This window comes from Podarcis muralis, chromosome 17, assembly GCF_964188315.1.
Source record: "Podarcis muralis chromosome 17, rPodMur119.hap1.1, whole genome shotgun sequence".
Classification (NCBI taxonomy): Eukaryota; Metazoa; Chordata; class Lepidosauria; order Squamata; family Lacertidae; genus Podarcis; species Podarcis muralis.
The window spans coordinates 22,547,280-22,568,365 of NC_135671.1; the positions used below are offsets into that span (position 1 = coordinate 22,547,280).

At 46.3% G+C, this 21,086-nt stretch overlaps 1 protein-coding gene across 1 annotated transcript in view; it reads right to left on the bottom strand.

Annotated features, from left to right (window-relative positions):
- LOC114588049 (SUN domain-containing protein 3-like) overlaps positions 1 to 21,086 on the bottom strand; it is a 110,785-nt gene that overhangs the window by 41,929 nt on the left and 47,770 nt on the right. The gene's annotated exons all lie outside the window — the stretch shown is intronic.

Consider the following 21,086-nt stretch of genomic DNA (forward strand, 5'->3'; position numbering starts at 1 on the left):
GCTGCCCAGAGTGGCTGAGGAAACCCAACCAGATGGGCGAGGTATAAATAATAAGTTGTTGTTGTTATTGACACATGGTTTATATACTTGTGTGTGTGTTTGCTTTGTAAATTTATGAACATTTAATTTACATATTTGAGACCTTAAATTCTTATAACATCTCTGAGGCATGGCAGTACAACCAAAGCAAAATGCTGCATGTTGTTGTTGTTTAGTTGTTTAGTCGTGTCCGACTCTTCGTGACCCCATGGACCAGAGCACTGCTGCATGGACACTAGTAAAAATAATCTGACAGACAGATGAATTCACTTTTGCCTTCCAGGATCCTTGTTGTTACCTAAGACAGAAAATCATTCTGAAGCCAAGAAATGTTCCTCCTCTCTCCAACAATCCTATTCTGTTTCAACTCTTGCCCATCCAACATCCAAAACTGATTTCCAAGAGCTTTATTTATAAAGCTTATTCTAAAAAGTCTAAGCAAGTGAGATGATGCTTTCTTTGGACCTTGGCACGTGGAACAGTTTGCTATAATAAATGTAGGCTTATAGGATGTAGGGCAAGGGATTGGTTGGTCTCGATGCCACCTTTAGGTCCCTTACAAGTCTGTGGTTTTATACGTCTGTAAAATGGGATTCTATAGAAAGAGAAGCCGGTCTCTTTGTTAAAGGCTCTAGCCGGGTTTGCTTCGTTTTGTTATGATTTTTCCTGGAACCAGTAAGTGTTAGAATTTAACCAAAGACTTCTAATTCTGGGAAATTGCCAGATCTGTGTGTATTACGCCAGTGTGTATTAAGCAAGGCCGTTGTGTATTGAGCTGTGTGCTAGACACTTCTAATCCTTTGCAATCAACAAGCGTTGAAGGTTAATTGAGCCTGGCTAATGAAGCCTTTGTGAGGTGATAGCCTGGGGGGGGGGGTGAGCCATTAAGACTACAAAGGGCTGCAGCTATGAGAAAAGCAAGACCCTATTTGGGTTTCAGTGCTGTGAACCCCTCCACCATAAGCTCAGGTTTTATATGTGTGTAAATAAACCACATATCACAAAGACACCACAGTCTCTTCTGTGCCTCATTTTCCAAAAGGAAGCAGGGCCCTTGGGTAAGTGCCTGGAACCGCCTGGAACCTTGCACCACTCAGAGATTGGGGGTGACGTGCAACTGTATTTATTTGCATTGCTAAAGAGTACAGATGACTGCTTGCCACAGAAACTACTAGCTGGAGATGCTAGCGCTATAATTGCAGGAAGAAGAAGAAGAAGAAGAAGAAGAAGAAGAAGAAGAAGAAGAAGAAGAGGAGGAGTTTGGATTTGATATCCCACCTTTCACTCCCTTTAAGGAGTCTCAAAGCGGCTAACATTTCCTTTCCCTTCCTCCCCCACAACAAACACTCTGTGAGGTGAATGGGGCTGAGAGACTTCAAAGAAGTGTGACTGGCCCAAGGTCACCCAGCAGCTGCATGTGGAGGAGCGGAGACGCGAACCCGGTTCCCCAGATTACGAGACTACCGCTCTTAACCACTACACCACACTGGCTCCCTTGTTGTTGTTGTTTTTAAAGGTGTGTGTGTTGTTGTTGTTTTTTGTATCTGCCGTTCTCAAGGTGTTCCTACCGCCACCCCCCACAAGCATGCTGTCACCTCCCTCATGTTTCTCAGTTGCCTCATTTGGGCTCCATTTCTGTCTGCCCTCAGCACCTGAGTTTGCTATTACAAAGAGTGTTAGCTGTAATTGTCAGGGTTTTGCTGGAGAAGACGGGGATAAGACAGCTTGCAAGAGGTGCGACGGAGCATCCTGTTCTGCAAAGAGTGCTGCGGTAATGACTCCCAGGAGAAGAATCGCCCAGGATGTTTCTTGCGTGAACCAGAGCTTGCAGCTGAATAATAATAATAATAATAATAATAATAATAATAATAATAATTTGTACACCACCCCTCATCCGAAGATCTCGGGGTGGTTGAGAGCATACAAATACAAGCTAAAAAGCGAGAGCTGATTGCCTCCACTGGAAAGTGTTACATCTGAAGTGACAGAAGATGATCTGGAAGTTCTGTCTACAGACAGAGAGAAAGATCTGAAAGCACATTTAGATTTGCAGGTCATCACTTGGTGACATGGCGACCAAGTGGTGAACAAGTACAGTGGTACCTCGGGTTACATACGCTTCAGGTTACAGACTCCGCTAACCCAGAAATATTACCTCGGGTTAAGAACTTTGCTTCAAGATGAGAACAGAAATCGTGCAGCAGCGGCGCAGCGGCAGCAGGAGGCCCCATTAGCTAAAGTGGTGCTTCAGGTTAAGAGCAGTTTCAGGTTAAGAACAGACCTCTGGAACGAATTAAGTTCTTAACCTGAGGTATCACTGTACAAGTGATTCAGCCCGTTGAATATATGCACTGCACACACCTTACAGACCCTCCAAGTGTCCCTATTTTCCAGGGACGTCTCTGATTTGGAGACGCCATCACGGTTTCTGATTTGAACCCGGAATGTCCCACTTTTCCTTAGGATCTCCCTATTTTCACTGGTGAAATGTTGGAGGGTATGGAGTTATCCCACCCTAAAGCCATCTGAAGGCAATCCTGTATAGGGAAGTTTGTTTAAAGTTTATTATGTTTTTATATATGTTGGAAGCTGCCCAGAGAGGCTGGGGCAACCCGGTCAAATGTGTGGGGTATAAATAGTAAAATTATCATTATGGGATGGGACATCCCTATTTTCATCAGAGAAATGTCGGAGGGTATGACCTCACATCTTCTGTGCCTTAATGTCCTGCAATCATTTCACCCTTCTGTTTGTTAAGTTTCAGGGCTATTTCATATATCATTTCTTTCCTACATGGAGATAATCTCCATGTTGGAATCTCTGGCTGCATAATCACACAATACCTTTTAAAAAGCATTCAGAGCACATTTCCCCCCCTCAAAAAATTATGGGCACTGTAGTTTACCCATACGCTCCAACATTTCTCCAATGAAAATAGGGACATCCTATTTCATCATCACCATTTTATTATTTATACCCCACCCATCTGACTCGGTTTCCCCAAACACTTTGGGAGGCTTCAAACACATATAAAAAAACGATAAAACAAATTAAACACCAAAATACTTTCCTATCCAGAAGTTATCTCCTTGGCTAGGGGGATTGCATTACTCCATCCCCTCCAATATTTCTCCGATGAAAACTGGGATGTCTTAAGGACCTGCTACCTCCAAGCCAACAAGCTGACGGAAGTGTCAGAGGAGCGTAAGCGGGGCCTATTCCTCAGCCTCTGTGGGACTAAGGTGTTTGAGACGGCCCGAGCATTGGTTGCGCCTCTAGTAGTCCAGGCAGCACCATAGGACACAATTCAAGAGAAGCTCTGCAACCACTACACGCCAAAGCCGTCCAAGATTGCTGCCCGCCATGCGTTCTACCACTGGAACCAGGCAGAGGGGGAGTCAATTAACAACTACACCGCCACCCTCCGACAGGCTACAATGCACTGCGAGTTCTGAGACTTAGACGATGCCCTGATGGATCGAATCGTCTGCCGGGTCTGGGACATCCGTCTGCAACGGCATCTCCTCGCCAAGCCAGACCTCATGGTGCAGAAAGCCATTGAGGAGGCTGTGGCCTTGGAAGCTGCTGAACGCTCTGCCCAGGAGATCCACAAGGCCAGCAGCCTGCGTCTTGCTAGGAAGCCAGTTCCAGTGTATCATGAGGAGGCCAGCAGTGACGAGGCTAGGGGGGTTGCATAACTCCACCCCCTCCAATATTTCTCCAATGAAAATTGGGATGTTCTAAGGAAAAGCAGGACGTTCCAGGATCAAATCAGAAACTGGGTTGGCTTCTGTAAATCCAGGGCTGTCCCTGGAAAATAGGGAGACAGGGAAGGTCTGGTTTACCCCTCACTGAATTACGATTCTTAGCAACCCTTAACAAACTACAGGGCCTTTGCCTTCACAGCCCTACCTTCCCTAAAGGATATTCCCATCGCACCTGAAAAGCAAGAGATCTTTATGATTATTGGCATCCCACAGCCCTAGTCGCTCATATACAAACGTGCAAATAGGCCACTCCATATCAATATATTCCCCAAACTCGATATTTGGAGCTATTCACAAGGGAGGGGAAAAACTCAAAACCACATGTGGAACCCAGCCAATTTGTGGTTAGCCAGCTCATCTCTGTCTTTAAACTGGATTCATTAGCAAAGTGGCTAATAAATAATAAATATCTCCCTGTCCATTTCCCTCCCCTTTTCCAGTTATTAAAGTGTGGTTCTAATGTTCAAAGTGACTGTTAAAATAGCATTATGGGGTTTCATTGCCATTGCTTATTAAGCAATTCCGTGTCCCTCTAGACATTTTTCAGGTATGGAATTGCTGGAAGCTATTCTGTAGTTCTCTTCGGTACTATTTAATTGAATGTTATTTCTGCCAAGGTGCATGTTCCCTAGGTTTGTGGAAGAGTCTCAAGATTCACATTTAGTATCTCTCCCCAGTGCCCACCAATTTGGGACCAAGGGCTGGCAAGTGAGATGTTGAAAAAGAAAGAATTTCCCTCCACTGCCATATATTGTAGACTGCTATAAAAAGGGGTCATGCAACCCCCCACACAGGACAAAAGGGGCACAAATTTGCAAATGTATATATGTAGGTGCACATTTAGAGGGAAATGACTGTTCCCAAATTGTTTAGCGCTTTGTACTATAACTAAACCTTTGTGGTATAATTATATGCTGCCGGCTTATCATGGTGTCAACCAGTGTTTCCCAAACTTGGGTCTCCAGCTGTTTCTAGACTACAATTCCCATCACCCCTGACTGCTAGTCTTGCTAGCAAAGAATGATGAGCGTCGTAGTCCAAAAACAGCGGAAGACCAAGTTAGGGAAACATTGGTCTAAACTAAGGCATAGTATTATTCGCTGTGTACATACCATACACAGCGGGTGGCGGGTGTGCCTCGGGACGTGGGTGGCACTGTGGGTTAAACCACAGAGCCTAGGACTTGCCAATCAGAAGGTCGGCGGTTCGAATCCCCGCGATGGAGTGAGCTCCTGCTGCTCGGTCCCTGCTCCTGCCAACCTAGCAGTTCGAAAGCATGTCAAAGTGCAAGTAGATAAATAGGGACCGCTCCAGTGGGAAGCTAAGCGGCATTTCTGCGCGCTGCTCTGGTTCGCTAGAAGCGGCTTCGTCATGCTGGCCACATGACCCGGAAGCTGTACGCTGGCTCCCCCGGCCAATAAAGCAAGATAAGCACCGCAACCCCAGAGCCGGCCACGACTGGACCTAATGGTCAGGGGTCCCTTTACCTAGCTGTTCTTTCTAAATCCCCCCCCCTTTTTTAATTGCAGCGATTGTGCACTCACCTCTACAGAGCCAGTGTATTAACAAAAATGGCCCTTTCAGGGCTTATCCAATCCACAAACCTGAGGTGATGAGAAGAAATGTTAGGCTTGCCTTAGGATTCTGTTCTTCTCTGAACCTCCTTGTACTTCCCAGAATGTCCTACACCAGTGTTTCCCAAACTTGGGTCTCCAGCTGTTTTTGGACTACAACTCCCATCATCCCTAGCTAGCAAGACCAGTGGTATGGGGTGATGGGAATTGTAGTCCGGAAACAGCTGGAAACCCAAGTTTGGGACACACTGCCCTAAACCCTCCCAAGGAGGGTCCATTTCCATTTGAAACCACTTACTCAAACACAGGACTTTTCAGTGGAGACAGTTCATATGTTCAGCTGGCTATTATCAACTATTGAAGAATTGTGTTATGACTTCTCAAAAAACAAGCAAACTGAAAGTAAAGGAAGGAGCAAGCAACCACTTAAAAAAAAAAAAAAAAAGATTCAAAGGTTGTTTTGTGTTCAGTGGCATTTGGGAGCTAATGATGTCAAATGCTTCGCCTAGCTTTCTGCTTTACAAAACTCGATAGTCAGAATGATTCCAGCTTGCTGAATCCGAGCAAAGAAGAATGTGTTATTCTGACTGTATATCGCTTGTGACTCCTGCTGTAAATTCACTGTAGGATTAAATTATCCAAACAAGCGGCTTCCCAAAGAAGCAAGAGATACAGGAAAGTGGGAGAGGCGCACATATGTGACTCAAAACGTTCTGTCACAATATACGATCAACAATAAAAGGCATTCATTCGGAACATTTTTCTAAAAAAGAAATCGTATTGACTGAACAATTGCAGAAATACAAAGTGACTCAGTTTGGGTGCACTGCCAGATTGCTGTGTAGGCCGACTCGAGATGTACAATTCACCAGGGATCAGGCTTAAAGCAGAGAGAAGGGATTGAAACGGGGCCATCTGCTTGGATGGAAGTCGCTCGGAATGTACAAAGCAAACCGGGCAATTTAAACCTGGACAATTTAAACATTTGGGGGTGTTATTTGTTTGTGTGTTTCATCATCACCACCACTGCAAACATCCTTTATTATTTATAGTGTGCATGGTGTATAATAGACTTTTTATAAGCAAGAAATACAGGTCGCTACTTACCAGAAGAGGGACACAGGTGGCACTGTGGGTTAAACCACAGAGCCTAGGACTTGCCGATCAGAAGGTCGGCGGTTCGAATCCCCGTGACGGGGTGAGCTCCTGTTGCTTGGTCCCTGCTCCTGCCCACCTAGCAGTTCGAAAGCACGTCAAAGTGCAAGTAGATAAATAGGTACCGCTCCGGCGGGAAGGTAAACGGCGTTTCCGTGCGCTGCTCTGGTTCGCCAGAAGCGGCTTAGTCATGCTGGCCACATGACCCGGAAGCTGTCTGCAGACAAACGCCGGCTCCTCGGCCGCAACCCCAGAGTCGGTCACGACTGGACCTAATGGTCAGGGGTCCCTTTACCTTTTACTTACCAGAAGCTTCCCATCTATGACAGGGCAGCCACCCCCCCCCCCCTGAGCAAGGGAGTTGTGTGCATTTGACATAGTGACTTGGTATGCAAAAAACCCCTATGAGTTGATCAGAGCCTGGTACCCCTGAGGAATAATCACACATTGCAGTGGCAAGGACTTTCCTTGATCTCAACACTCATGTATTATGCTGAGATGCATTTTGCTGAGAGAAGCAGTGGATTTGATGTGTACATATATCACTCACAACTGGCTTGAGGCATGAGTCTGTTGTACTTGGGTGCCCAAGGGGGAAAGGGCTAGGTAATGGAGGAACTCTTTCAGCACTGTTTGGGGTGTCTTTTAAGGCTGTGTATAGCTTCTGGGCTTAAACTGGCTAACAATGGCCGCTTATCATCCTTCCTGGTGAGCAGTGGTTGCCATCTCTGCGGTGAGCGCCATCTTTGCTAGCCTCCTCGTTCCCCTCGGCTGCTGCAGAGGCTCACAGGTTCTGCCAGCCCCATCCAATCCATCCCAGGCACTCTGGTAGGGGCAGGTCATTTTTTCGGGCTACTGGTAGGCAGCCTGTTTCAAGCAGGTCATCTTCACAGGGCTCTGGCAGACGTCTGTTAGAATTCCTGCTCCATGATTGCAGTCATGGGATTTTTGTCTATCACATGGCAGTCTATGTTTTGACTCCACAGAGTGGGAAGTGACGGAGACAGGATGTTTGTGTTACTGTGTTCCATGAAGTGGGACTATTGTCCTTTGTTTTTTCCCTCTTTGCTGTCTGATGCTAGAGAAAGAGGGAGCCGTGTTGCAGTGCTCTGTGTGTGTTTATATGTAAATGAAGTAGATTAGCCAAAATGCTGAGTTGCTGAGGTCTGTCACTCGCATGAGGCACAAACTCTGTGGATCCCTAAGTGTGCCGGTGTCAGTTGGCATCAGTCACTGAGATGTTTGAGCTGATGAAAGCTTTTGAAGCTCCCTAACGAAAGACCTAGGTTCCTGCCAACCTAGCAGTTCGAAAGCACATCAAAGTGCAAGTAGATAAATAGGTACCGCTCCGGCGGGAAGGTAAACGGCATTTCCATGTGCTGCTCTGGTTTGCCAGAAGTGGCTTAGTCATGCTGGCCACATGCCAGCTGTATGCCAGCTCCCTCAGCCAATAAAGTGAGATGAGCGCCGCAACCCCAGAGCCAGTCATGACTGGACCTAATGGTCAGGGGTCCCTTTACCTTTAACGAAAGCCCAGGAGGGAGAGAACATGCCAATTGGGCATGTGTCTCTACCAGGGTCCTACTTGAGTGTAGGCTGAACTCCTGACAACGAATCAGGATTCGTGAACTTCAACATCACCAGGACGAGGGGCCAGTTTGTCTCCTCCTAGCTCACCCAGACACTCCAATAGGAACAGCTCACCATCTAGGGCAGCCAGTGTGTGCCATGTGACTATCCTTTCTCCAACATCTTCTAGACATCGGGCGAGTCCTTATCATTCCACTTTGCCGGTACGTTCTGCTAGCAGATCGCCCTACTCCTCCACATCCAGGGATAGTTGCGATCTGACTATCGCACGCTTAAGACAGCTTGTGGATGAGTCCCTGAACTTCTTTCCCCCATGGCACCACTGAGTAGCATTTATATAATACAATAGTTTTCAAAAGGTGTTCTGGGGCAATCTGAGAGGATGCTCAGGGAGAAAATCAATAATGGTGGTCAACCTTCCTTGAAAGACTGCTTCTCTTTCTTTGCCAAGCTTCTCCAGCACGTGCAGCTTCAAGGAATTGTTGTCCCAAAGGAATGTTCAGCATCCTGAGCGAATCAAGTGTGAACTCCAGAACAGTTCCCTGAATCCTCAGCAAAACATAGGAGTTTCTTGGCAGACTGTCAGCATGGAAAGGAAAAGGAGGAGGGCCTAAGATCCACATTATTTTATTATTGATTGGTTGGTTGGTAGCATTTCTCATCCTGCGTTTTTTGGTTGCAAAGGACCCTCAGACTGGTTTACCTGGTGTGGGTGAGGGGATGTCCTGATGCACATCCCCTGTGCCAAAATCCTGGTCATCTGGCATGCAGGCTGAGACCCTACCTGCCCATAGACTGTCTTGCCAGAGTGGTGCATGCTCCAGTTATCTCCCGCTTGAACTACTGCAATGCGCTCTATGTGGGGCTACCTTGGAAGGTGACTCGGAAACTGCAATTCATGCAGAATGCGACAGCCAGACTGGTGACTGGGAGTGGCTGCCGAGACCATATAACACTGGTTCTGAGAGATCAGCATTGGCTCCCGGTACATTTCCAAGCACAATTCACAGTGCTGGTGCTGACCTTTAAAGCCCTAAACGGCCTCGGCCCAGTATACCTGAAGGAGCGTCTCCACCCCCATCGTTCAACTGAGACACTGAGGTCCAGCACTGAAGGCCTTCTGGCGGTTCCCTCACTGCGAGAAGTGAGGTTACAGGGAACCAGGCAGAGGGCCTTTTTGGTAGTGGCGCCTGCCCTGTGGAACGCCCTCCCATTAGATGTCAAGGCAATAAGCAACTATCTTATTTTTAAAAGACACCTGAAGGCAACCCTGTTTAGGGAAGTTTTTAATGTTTAATGCTGTACTGTGTTTTTACTATTCGGTTGGGAGCCGCCCAGAGTGGCTGGGGAAACCCAGCCAGATGGGCGGGGTATAAATAAATTGTTGTTGTTGTTGTTGTTGTTGTTGTTGTTGTTGTTGTTGTTGTTGTTGTTGTTATTTGAAGCTGTCATCTGCACATGTGCAATGGCTGTCTCAAACGTACACACCTCATCTTAACTACGACTTACATTTTCAAATTGGTTGAAAGCTATTTTGACAGAAAATGCACGGAGCAGCAGCATTTCTCAATGAACTACAGGATTTCTACGGATTGTGCCCAACATCATGTGAACTCAGCTTCAAACACCAGCGGGGGGAGTGCACTGGAGCTGTGGTAAATGGCAATTTGTACGCGGTTATAGTAATGCATTGGATGAAGCAGCAATCGAGTGAAACAATCAGGAGAAAAAGAGAAGCATTCATGATTATTGAGTTGATCTCCGCTTTCAGCTGAAAATGAGCACAATCTCCCAGCATCACCATTACAAGCCATTACAGTAGCAGGCAATGTGTCAGTCATGAGTTTCCATGGCAATATTGCAGCATCATTACACTAATGTGCAAGCTGCCAATCACATAACCTCCAGAACAGCATGCATAATATTAAGATGAACTTCCTTGTATATGTGGTGACAAGTCTCTCTCTCTCTCTAGATACATAGATCGCTGGTCATACATGTGCATGATGCTTTACAAAGAATGAGTGGCCAGTCCCTGCCCCAATGGACTTACAAGATAGAAATAAACACCAGGGAGGCAACAGAGGAAGAGGAGGAAAGAGAAGGCAGTGATGAATAAGGGAATAACACACAATTATTTCAGTTAAATGTGCTTAGGCTTCATTACAGCAGAGTGTTGAGACTAGTGGGGCTGTTGTGGTTTGAGGGAGATGCGAAAAAAGTAATAGAGTTGGGCTCCTGAATGTGTGTAAATTATATACAATGTGAGTTGCGCTCCTAATCTGCACAACAACAAGCCATTTTGCACCTTTTCCATGACCCATGGAGAACGTGGATACAATCTCTTCAGGAAGAGGGAATTCTGCAGATGTCAGGAGCTGGAGTCAAGTGTAAGTCAAGGCAAAACACGGTGTCAAGGCAATTACCGTATTTTTTGCTCTATAAGACACACTTTTTCCCTCCTAAAAAGTAAGGGGAAATGTGTATGCGTCTTATGGAGCGAATGCAGGCTGCACAGCTATCCCTGAAGCCAGAACAGCAAGAGGGATTGCTGCGCAGCAATCCCTCTTGCTGTTCTGGCTTCAGGGATAGCCACGTGAAGCCTCTTCAACAACATTGGATTCAGAATATTTTTTTTCTTGTTTTCCTCCTCTAAAAACAACAAACTAGACTAAAATGGCTGCATGACTCAGCTCTTTTATGGAGTCAGCCAGGGCCACGTCCATCTCCCAGGTCACATGCAGGGGGAGGATGCTCCAGACCAGAGGAACAGGAAGTTACACTGACCGGATGTCCCCCTGCCTGTGCCCACTCTAGGAAAATAAGGAATGTTGCATTTGACTGCACCAATGGATTACATCCCACAGAGTAGAGCCACAACAACATCCAAGTGACCCCCGTGAGCATTTCATTTTCAAATATTTTGATTCTTTCTATGCTTATTCTATGCTTATTCTATGCCAAAGAATGCTCCAACTACCGCACAATTGCACTCATCTCACACGCTAGCAAGGTTATGCTTAAAATTCTACAAGGAAGGCTCAAGCAGTATGTGGATCGAGAACTCCCAGAAGTGCAAGCTGGATTTAGAAGAGGCAGAGGAACCAGAGACCAAATTGCAAACATGTGCTGGATTATGGAGAAAGCTAGAGAGTTCCAGAAAGACATCTACTTCTGCTTCATAGACTATGCAAAAGCCTTTGACTGTGTCGACCACAGCAAACTATGGCAAGTTCTTAAAGAAATGGGAGTGCCTGATCACCTCATCTGTCTCCTGAGAAATCTCTATGTGGGACAAGAAGCTGCAGTTAGAACTGGATATGGAACAACTGATTGGTTCAAAATTGGGAAAGGAGTACGACAAGGCTGTATTTTGTCTCCCTGCTTATTTAATTTATATGCAGAATACATCATGCGAAACGCTGGGCTGGATGAATCCCAAGCTGGAATTAAGATTGCTGGAAGAAATATCAACAACCTCAGATATGCAGATGACACAACCTTGATGGCAGAAAGTGAGGAGGAATTAAAGAACCTTTTAATGAGGGTGAAAGAGGAGAGCGCAAAATATGGTCTGAAGCTCAACATCAAAAAAACGAAGATCATGGCCACTGGTCCCATCACCTCCTGGCAAATAGAAGGGGAAGAAATGGAGGCAGTGAGAGATTTTACTTTCTTGGGCTCCACGATCACTGCAGATGGTGACAGCAGCCACGAAATTAAAAGACGCCTCCTTCTTGGGAGAAGGGCAATGACAGGCCTAGACAGCATCTTGAGAAGTAGAGACGTCACCTTGCCAACAAAGGTCCGTATAGTTAAAGCCATGGTTTTCCCAGTAGTGATGTATGGAAGTGAGAGCTGGACCATAAAGAAGGCTGATCGCCGAAGAATTGATGCTTTTGAATTATGGTGCTGGAGAAGACTCTTGAGAGTCCCATGGACTGCAAGAAGATCAAACGCATCCATTCTTAAGGAAATCAGCCCTGAGTGCTCACTGGAAGGACAGATCGTGAAGCTGAGGCTCCAGTACTTTGGCCACCTCATGAGAAGAGAAGACTCCCTGGAGAAGACACTGATGCTGGGAAAGATGGAGGGCACAAGGAGAAGGGGGCGACAGAGGACGAGATGGTTGGATAGTGTTTTCGAGGTTACCAGCATGAGTCTGACCAAACTGCGGGAAGTAGTGGAGGACAGAGGTGCCTGGCGTGCTCTGGTCCATGGGGTCACGAAGAGTCGGACACGACTAAACGACTAAACAACAACAACAACATGCTTATTTATTTATTTATTTATTTACTTGACTCGGGGGGGGGACTGCCCCCCTGCCCCCTGGTTATGCACATATTCCCTGCCCCCACCCCAATTGTGCTTTCCCATCCCACTCACTTTGTACAGATTCAGCAGGATCCGAAACTGATCCTTTGTCTATCCTTCGTTTAAAAAAGAGAGCTGGGGAAAAATACCTCAGGCTTTTGACATGTATGTCGACTCCTTTTCCCTCTTCCTTGTGAAGGGAGAGGAGCATTTTGACATTGTGTATAATGCATGTTAGGGGCTGTCAATAATTCAGAGGCCCTGTTCTCGGTGTTGCTGGCTCCCGTCTTCAAGTGAGTCACCCCAGGAGCGGCGCAGAGTTAGACATCTGGTTCCATTAGTGACCTCGAAGGAAGGAAGGAAGGAAGGAAGGAAGGAAGGAAGGAAGGAAGGAAGGAAGGAAAGAAAGAAAGAAAGAAAGAAAGAAAGAAAGAGAAAGAAAGAAAGCTGGTGATGGTAGTGGGTGGCTAGGAGGGTGGGATAGTCGCTGAGCTTTGCAGATCTACGTTCAGTCACTTCTCCTCGTGCACTGAGCAGTTGTAGCAGGGCATCCAGACAACGTCGCTCAGAAGCACAACTACAACAGGAAACAGTGCAAATGCAGGAAGAACGGCTGAACACAAGATGGAGGAACAACTGTGAGGGAGGACTGGGAAGCAAGAGGGAGGGAGGGGTGCTTAACCCCTTCCGCCACTTCCCACCTTCAGGTGACATTTACCAAAAAAAAAGGTAAAGGTACAGGACCCCTGGACGGTTAAGTCCAGTCAAAGGTGACTATGGGGTTGCGGCGCTCATCTCGCTTTCAGGCCGAGGGAGCCAGCGTTTGTCCACAGACAATTTTCCGGGTTATGTGGCCAGCATGACTAAACTGCTACTGGTGCATGGAGGACAGTGACAGAAGCCAGAGAGCACAGAAATGCCATATACCTTCCCACCACAGCGGTACCTATTTATCTACTTGCAGCGATATGCTTTCAAATGCTAGGTTTGCAGGAGCTGGGACAGAGCAATGGGAGCTCACCCCACCGTGGGGATTTGAACCGTGACCATCCGATCAGCAAGCCCAAGAGGCTCAGTGGTTTAGACCACAGCACCGTTCACTTCTCACCTTCAGATGACATTCACCAACACCATTCCGGCCTCTGCCTTTCCTGGGTTTATTTCTAGTTTCACAGCACAGCTGGGGCAGGCTGGTGATGGAAGGCCATTAACAATGATCTGCAGGGCACCTGCAGAATCAGTGGGCGGTGCAGGATTAAGCACATACCCCTGCCTTGTTGCCTGGCAACCCATTTTCAGCTACTTTACGAGCATTTGGAAGGAAATAGCTATGGGGTTCCTGTCGGCATTTACCTGGTAACGTCAAAGAACACAAAGCTGGACTTGGCCTGGGCATTGGGAAGACCATACCTCTTCTGCACCTGCCTGCCTGAAGTACTTAATTTGGGGTCAACTGGGAGAGAGGGAGCTCTTGACCTTCATCAAAGAGTAGCCCCCCCCCCCGATTGCACTTGGGGTGTGCTGTGGTCCTAGCCGCCACCCAGGCATCCAGACAGGAGTATCTTCCCTGGATCCCTTTAATAGGATACCTGTCAGGGACTGAGCAGATGAATGTTGGAGGCCGCCTCCCCAGGAGCCTTCCAGAGAGGAAGGAGGGTCAGATAGTATAGATCTACAGGAGTGGTTTGGCACAGGTCACACCCAGGAGGAAGAAGAAGAAGGAGGAGGACAAGGGACAAAGAGGAGGAGGTGGGAGAAGAAGGAGAAGAAGAAAGAGGCGGAGGAGGAGGAGAAGGAGGAGAAGGAGTAGGAGGAAGAGGAGGAGGAGAAGAAGATGACGAAGAAGAAGAGGAAGAAGAGAAATAATGGGAGGTGAGGAGCAGGAACCAGGTAGCATTGAACTGGCAGAGCCTGAGCAGCAGCTGATGGACACGCTGTTGCTGGAGAATATCCCAGAACCCATTCCCTCCCCCAAAACCAGGCACTCATTGAGAATAGCAGAACAGCAAGCTTAAAGGCAGAGGGCAGTTAGCAGCCACCTAGCAAAAACGAGGAGTCTGATGAACAGGGAAGTAACAGAGAAGGGGTGGAGCTTCACTCGAGACAATGAACGGTGCAGATGGAATTTTGTCCCGGCAATTGTAATCATAAAAGCACCGAAAAGCTCGCTTTTTCTCTGTCTCTCTGCTTTACTGGGCAGGCAGCCAGTATCCGCTGGCAGTACCCTGACAATACCCCGTTTTCCGGAGGGGCAGACAGAGGCTGCAACCTCCCCTCTGCCAAAGACTAAGCCTACCCAATGCCCAAACCTCCAAAGTTGTGGCGATTGCTATGAGGATGGTGAAGACCAGGTGGCAGAGCCAATTTGCCAGATGGGTAAATTCCAACCTGGCCCCAAATATGGCAACCAACCATGTCTATAGCGAAGTTGATCAAAGCAGCACACATAAGACTAATGGGGAGAGAAGATGGGTGGATAGCTTTTCGGGTGGGTGATCCAGCAACAAAGGGACTGCTAAGGTCAGCCATGGGCCTCTTTAAAGACCCAGAGCATGGACCCAAGTAAAGCCAGCAGGCCCAGCTAGGTCTGTTCAATTACACGGAGTGCAAATACTGTATCAGCTTGATAATCCTTTGCCACTGAGTGGCCTGTCCCCATGCCCACTTGTAAGTGGCCAATTCTGCAAGCAGGCTGCAAGATCAGTCCAGGGATGTCCTTTGCCACCCGGGAAGTAGCCTAGAGGCAGGGCCTCTGTCACTGGATCACGATGGGGAGGAGCGCCGGCCCACAACGGCATCCACCTAAGAGGGTGAGTAGACTTCTCTGCTTCTACTGCCTCATTCAGGCTAATATGCTTGGAGTCGTGGCTTTGGTGCAGACTGTTGAACCACATTCCATCCCAGTCAGGATCCTGTCAGCCGCTTCCAGCTGGTTGCCCAGGAAATTATAAAGACAAGGAAAGGTTTCTCACCGTCCTTTTTTTATTTCAATCTTCACAGAGAGAGGCTATAGAACCCAGCCTCTTGGATAATCTCATTGTCCCAAGTGAAATTCCACACCCTGTCTCTCCCATTACCTTACAGTGGTACCTCGGGTTAAGTATTTAATTTGTTCCGGAGGTCCGTACTTAACCTGAAACTGTTCTTAACCTGAAGCACCACTTTAGCTAATGGGGCCTCCTGCTGCCGCCGCGCCGCCGGAGCACGATTTCTGTTCTCATCCTGAAGCAAAGTACTTAACCTGAAGCACTATTTCTGGGTTAGCGGAGTCTGTAACCTGAAGCGTATGTAACCTGAAGCGTATGTAACCTGAGATACCACTGTATTTGTGACTTCTATGGGCACTGCTATGTGCCTTCTGTCTTTGAGCTCTTTGCTCTCCTACTTTCAAGGCTCGCCGGGTCCTGGGAGATGGAGGGTCTGGAAAGCTTTCTATAATGACAATGTGTCAGCCATCTGTTGCTCTGTCTGTCCCATGATTTCCCAACTTTCCCCCTCACCTGCCTGTGAGCTGCGACCTCCCTCAAACCCCCGTTGTAAATCTATACTGTCTTCCTCTTCCTCCATCTGAAAAGGTCTCCATCATTCCTCCTCTGCCCAGTCCCTGACAATCCTAGCTTCTTCTGTTCCTCGAACTATGCAAACTCAATTTTCTTTCAAAGATTTGGGGGTAAACCGAAGCCAATCTTACCGGTGACATATCAGCATCCATTAACTTTCCATTCTGCATTGTGGGTGACTTCAAATCTCACCCTGGCTCTGTTAGTGTGGGTTTTGCCGCTAAGACAATATTGGAAGTGCAAGAAAGTATTCAATTACATGGAGTGCAAATACTGTATCCGCTTGATAATCCTTTGCCACGGAGTAATTTCCCTCCTCAATTGTTTATGAAGGGATTAATGGAAAATTAAAGACCCTGAAATGAATAATACCCTCGCTATTTAACTTCCAGGTTGCTGAATGCAGTTTGATGATCTCCTGCAGGAACAGGGCATGCAGCGTGCTTGCCTGGCCAAATTACAGTTACAAACATAATTGGATTTTAGTAGGCCAGATTCATTCCAAATAGGGCCGTCCCAGTACATGCCTGGTTATTCATTGCCACATCCTGTTTTGCCTCCTGCACTGATGTGAGTGAAGGGACGTCACCCGGTTAAGGACACAACTAGACCTTTATGCAAAAATAAAATCCTGAACCAAGCTTGGGTTAGCTTTTAGGAGAACTGGCTTCATATTTTTCCTGCATTCCTTTTCATTCACGCTTTATGTTTCATCACAGTTTCTTCCTATCTATTCAAAGGGCCTTTACTGCATGATACTAAATATAAGAATTCACTGATAAATGTATCTATGTACTGGCTCACTGGAGAACTTCAGAAATTCATATAGACATGTGAACTCAGCTACTCAGCAGCCCCTCTGCCTGAGTGATAATCCCTGGCATCCTGATACCTGAGTACCAGACGGTAGCCATTCCAGAAATAACAAACCCAGATGAAGACAAAAGGGTGTGATTAACTTGGCTGGGAAACAGGGAAATGTAAATATCTTTTTTGTTACACTTGATGGGTGTTTGGTGGAGGGCAAGGGAACCATGGGGCAGGGTCCTGGATGCTCAGATTACTGCCACCAGACCTCCCCTTTCATGATGTAACCGTGATGTATGAGTGATGTAGTTGGGGGGGGGGTAACATGGGGATTATCAGCTAATAAAAGTTTGGGTTCTCTTTTGTACGGGGTGGAGTCCTGTTGCGACAGTCTTCAATAAAGACCAGGCCTACTGGCTGCTGTTTTGCTCTGGTATTCCTGGCTGGTGTCCTTGGTTTTTGTCCAAGGGAGCCCTCAGATTTCTCCGTTAACAAAATTAAGCCCTCCCACAAAGAGAGAGAGAGAGAGAGAGAGAGAGAGAGAGAGATCCATTTTGATTTGAAAAGAATTGCACAGAAGAGTTATGGTTCACATAACAAAATCAGAGGCAGAGTCGTATGCCTGAGGGATTAAGTACGAGTGCCAGGCTGAGCTTCCTAAAATAAGTGACTCCATTTTTTGTGTGACCTTCTGTGAGGATAATAAAGCCATTTACACACAGTCTATATTCACTGTCCCTTATACTGATTACTCTTTCAATACAGAAGTAATCTTCAAGGCCACAAACAGCAGCTGCCATTCTTCAAAGAAGAGATAGCATGAAGTTCTCAAAGGACAAGAGGGCACTTTAGGCTCACATAACCTTCAGCATTTATTCGATGAAAATAGGGATGTCCAGTGCTATTTTTCTAGAAAAAGAGGTGCCGGGACGCACCATGAACACCTCCCTCATTCTCTTAGAATGGCAATGGTGCTGGAACTGAGTTCTGTCTCCTCCAACATTTCTCTGATGACAATAGGGACATCCTAAGGAAAAGTGGGACTCTCCAGGATCAAATCAGAAACTAAGATGACTTCTGTAAATCCAGGACTGCCCCTGGAAAATAGGGATCATAGAATCATAGAGTTGGAAGAGACCACAAGGGCCATCGAGTCCAACCCCCTGCCAAGCAGGAAACACCATCAGAGCACTCCTGACATATGGTTGTCAAGCCTCTGCTTAAAGACCTCCAAAGAAGGAGACTCCACCACACTCCTTGGCAGCAAATTCCACTGTCGGATGCTTGGAGCGTGTCCCTAAAGGCTCATTCTGGGTGACCTCAGTGGTTGTACTATCGACAGACTTACCTAGCTAACCCTATGGAAAAGCACAGGCAAAATATTTTCCTGTATCATTTAGAAGACAGTGACATGATATCTAAATGAAGGAAATCCAGAGTATTGAGATAAAGTTGATAATAACATATACAGTGGTACCTCGGGTTACAGACACTTCAGGTTACAGACTCCACTAACCCAGAAATAGTACCTCGGGTTAAGAACTTAGCTTCAGGATGAGAACAGAAATCGCGTGGCGGCAGCGGGAGGCCCCATTAGCTAAAGTGGTGCTTCAGGTTAAGAACAGTTTCAAGTTAAGAACGGACCTCCAGAATGAATTAAGTTCTTAACCCGAGGTACCACTGTACCTCTCCAAAAAGAAAAGTGAACAGAGAGTGATCCAGGTTCTTCTGGTATGGAATTAATGATACATTTATCAACATGCATGAAAGGTCGGTGTTTCACTCATTACACAGGAGTCAGCAGTTTGCCCAGTGTGAATCCAGATTTCCTTGGTGGAGGTCCAGTAAAGGCATGACTCTCAAAACGTTTCCAGATGCCCAACAAACAGAGGAGACAGCCTGCATGAGACTGGTGTGCTTGCCTCTACGCTAATACGTTCCTGTGTGCAACAGCAGAAAGCCATAGCTCAGGGGTCTGCAACCTTTAAGACAAAAAGGGCCACTTGGACCCGTTTCCGAAGGAAAAAAAAAACTGGGAGCCGCAAAACCATTGCGACATTTAAAACAAATATATCTCCAGAGCCGCGATCTGATAGCGGGAAGGTGACGTCGGGGTGGTGCGTGACTAACGCACGCACCGCCCCCATGCGACGTCACAGCCAGTACAGCGCCCGCCACAGTGGGGAGTGTCGGGGCGCACAATGCGCCTCCTCCCCTCACTAGTATCCGCCCCGGAGCCACGACAAAGGTGTAAAAGAGCCACATGTGGCTCCGGAGCCGCGGGTTGCAGACCCCTGCCATAGCTACTGCAGAACTGATTATCCTGCAATATCTCACTTTCAGAATAGAGAATATGTGGATAAGGCCTTGTGAACAACTCTCCAAAGCCAATGGGAGATTGAGCAAGGTTCTCCTTGCTTACAATTTCCCATGGATGTTAGGAAGAAAGTAAATTACTCCTAACAAGCAAATGTCACTCATTTGGTCACAGAAGTTGACTTTTCTTGGTGTAGAACAGGCATCCCTAAACTTGGCCCTCCAGAAGTTTTGGGACTACAATTCCCATCATCCCTGACCACTGGTTCTGTTAGGGATGATGGGAGTTGTAGTCCTAAAACATCTGGAGGGCCGAGTTTGGGAGTGCCTGGTGTAGAATTTGGGTGAGCTTGGTGAAGAAGATTGGATTTCGAGAGGAGTCTCTCTCCCCCCAACCATGAAACTCTTCACCTGTTGAAATCTTCAGTGGGCCATCTTCCTACTGTATACACAACAATGAAGGGCCAAAAACAGTTGAAGAGAAAAATAATTGCACCAAAAGATCTGGCAGTGTGCAACGCAGCACAGCTTGCACCCCAGAGCCAGAGGGGCAGCATCAAGAACCTCTGCCAGCTTCTTCACCTCTTCTTTAAAACAGTCAGCTCACACCTGGCTGAGTTCAGAAGGGTCCCCGTGCGAGGAAACCTCTGCACTCCGAGCGCCGCACCCGACGCTCATTGTGCTAGATAATATAAATAGTCATCAAAATGTTTCTGCAGAGTTGAACCATGGGTGAACGGTTCGCATTGCGTTTCCTCAGGCAAAAGCACTCATGCTTACGGCATTAGTTAAAAATAATGAGAAATATGTTGGCAAACAGGGCAACTGTTAGGCAGAAATGTAGACCACGAGGAAAGAGCAGATGTCTCTGGCAGGACAGAAGAGAGAGAGACCTTAGACTCTTCCCCTGTGCCTTAATTTAGCAGTGTTCTTTAGAGACTGCCCAGAGAGGCAACAATTGATCCTTGTAAGGACCTACAAGCAGGCAGTCTGCGTATCTTTATTACTGTATGACTTGGCTTTGCTCAGTTACACTTCTCTATTTGCTTTTTCTAAAAAATAATTTTTATTAATTTTCAACACAAATATACAATCTTATCCAAATTTTCACAAATTTAGCTCTGTTTGGACTTCCTTCAGCTTCTCTGACAATCATCCGTATTTACCTCTCAATTCCGCATTTCTTCTGTTTTTTATTGCCATTAGTCTTCCCTCCCACTATCTATTTCTTTTTAACAATATATCTCAACTTTCACAGTGCTTCTTGAAACCCCACTAGCGTTGTTTGCACATCACATATACATTTCAGATATTCAACATATTTTCCTCAGTCCTCGATGAACTTTTGGTCTCGAAGATATCTAATTTTCCCAGTTAATTTGTCCAGTTCTGCGTAGTCTGTCAGTTTCATTCTCCATTCTTCTATCGTCGGTATTTCCTCTTGTTTCCATTTCTGGGCCAGTAGGATTCTTGCTGCTGTAACTGCGTATTGAAAAAGTTTACAGTCCTTTCTTCTTATTTCATTTCCTGTAATCCCTAAAAGAAAGGCCTCTGGTTTCTTTACAAATGTATATTTTAACATTTTTTTCATTTTATTATATATCATCTCCCAGAAACCCTTCATTTTCTTACAGTCCCACCACATATGGTAAAACGTTCCTTCTTTTTCCTTACATTTCCAACACTTATTACATGTCTTATACATTTTTGCTAATTTTACCGGTGTGATGTACCATCTATAAAACATTTTCATAACATTTTCCTTTAACGCCGTACAAGCAGTAAATCTTAAATTTTCCTTCCATAGTTTTTCCCAGTCATCAAATTGTATATTATAACCAAAATCTCTGGCCCATTGTATCATTACCAATTTAACTTCTTCATCTTTCATATGCCATTCCAACAATATCTTATACATTTTTGACAGAATTTTACAATCATTATTTATTATATCTGTTTGAAAC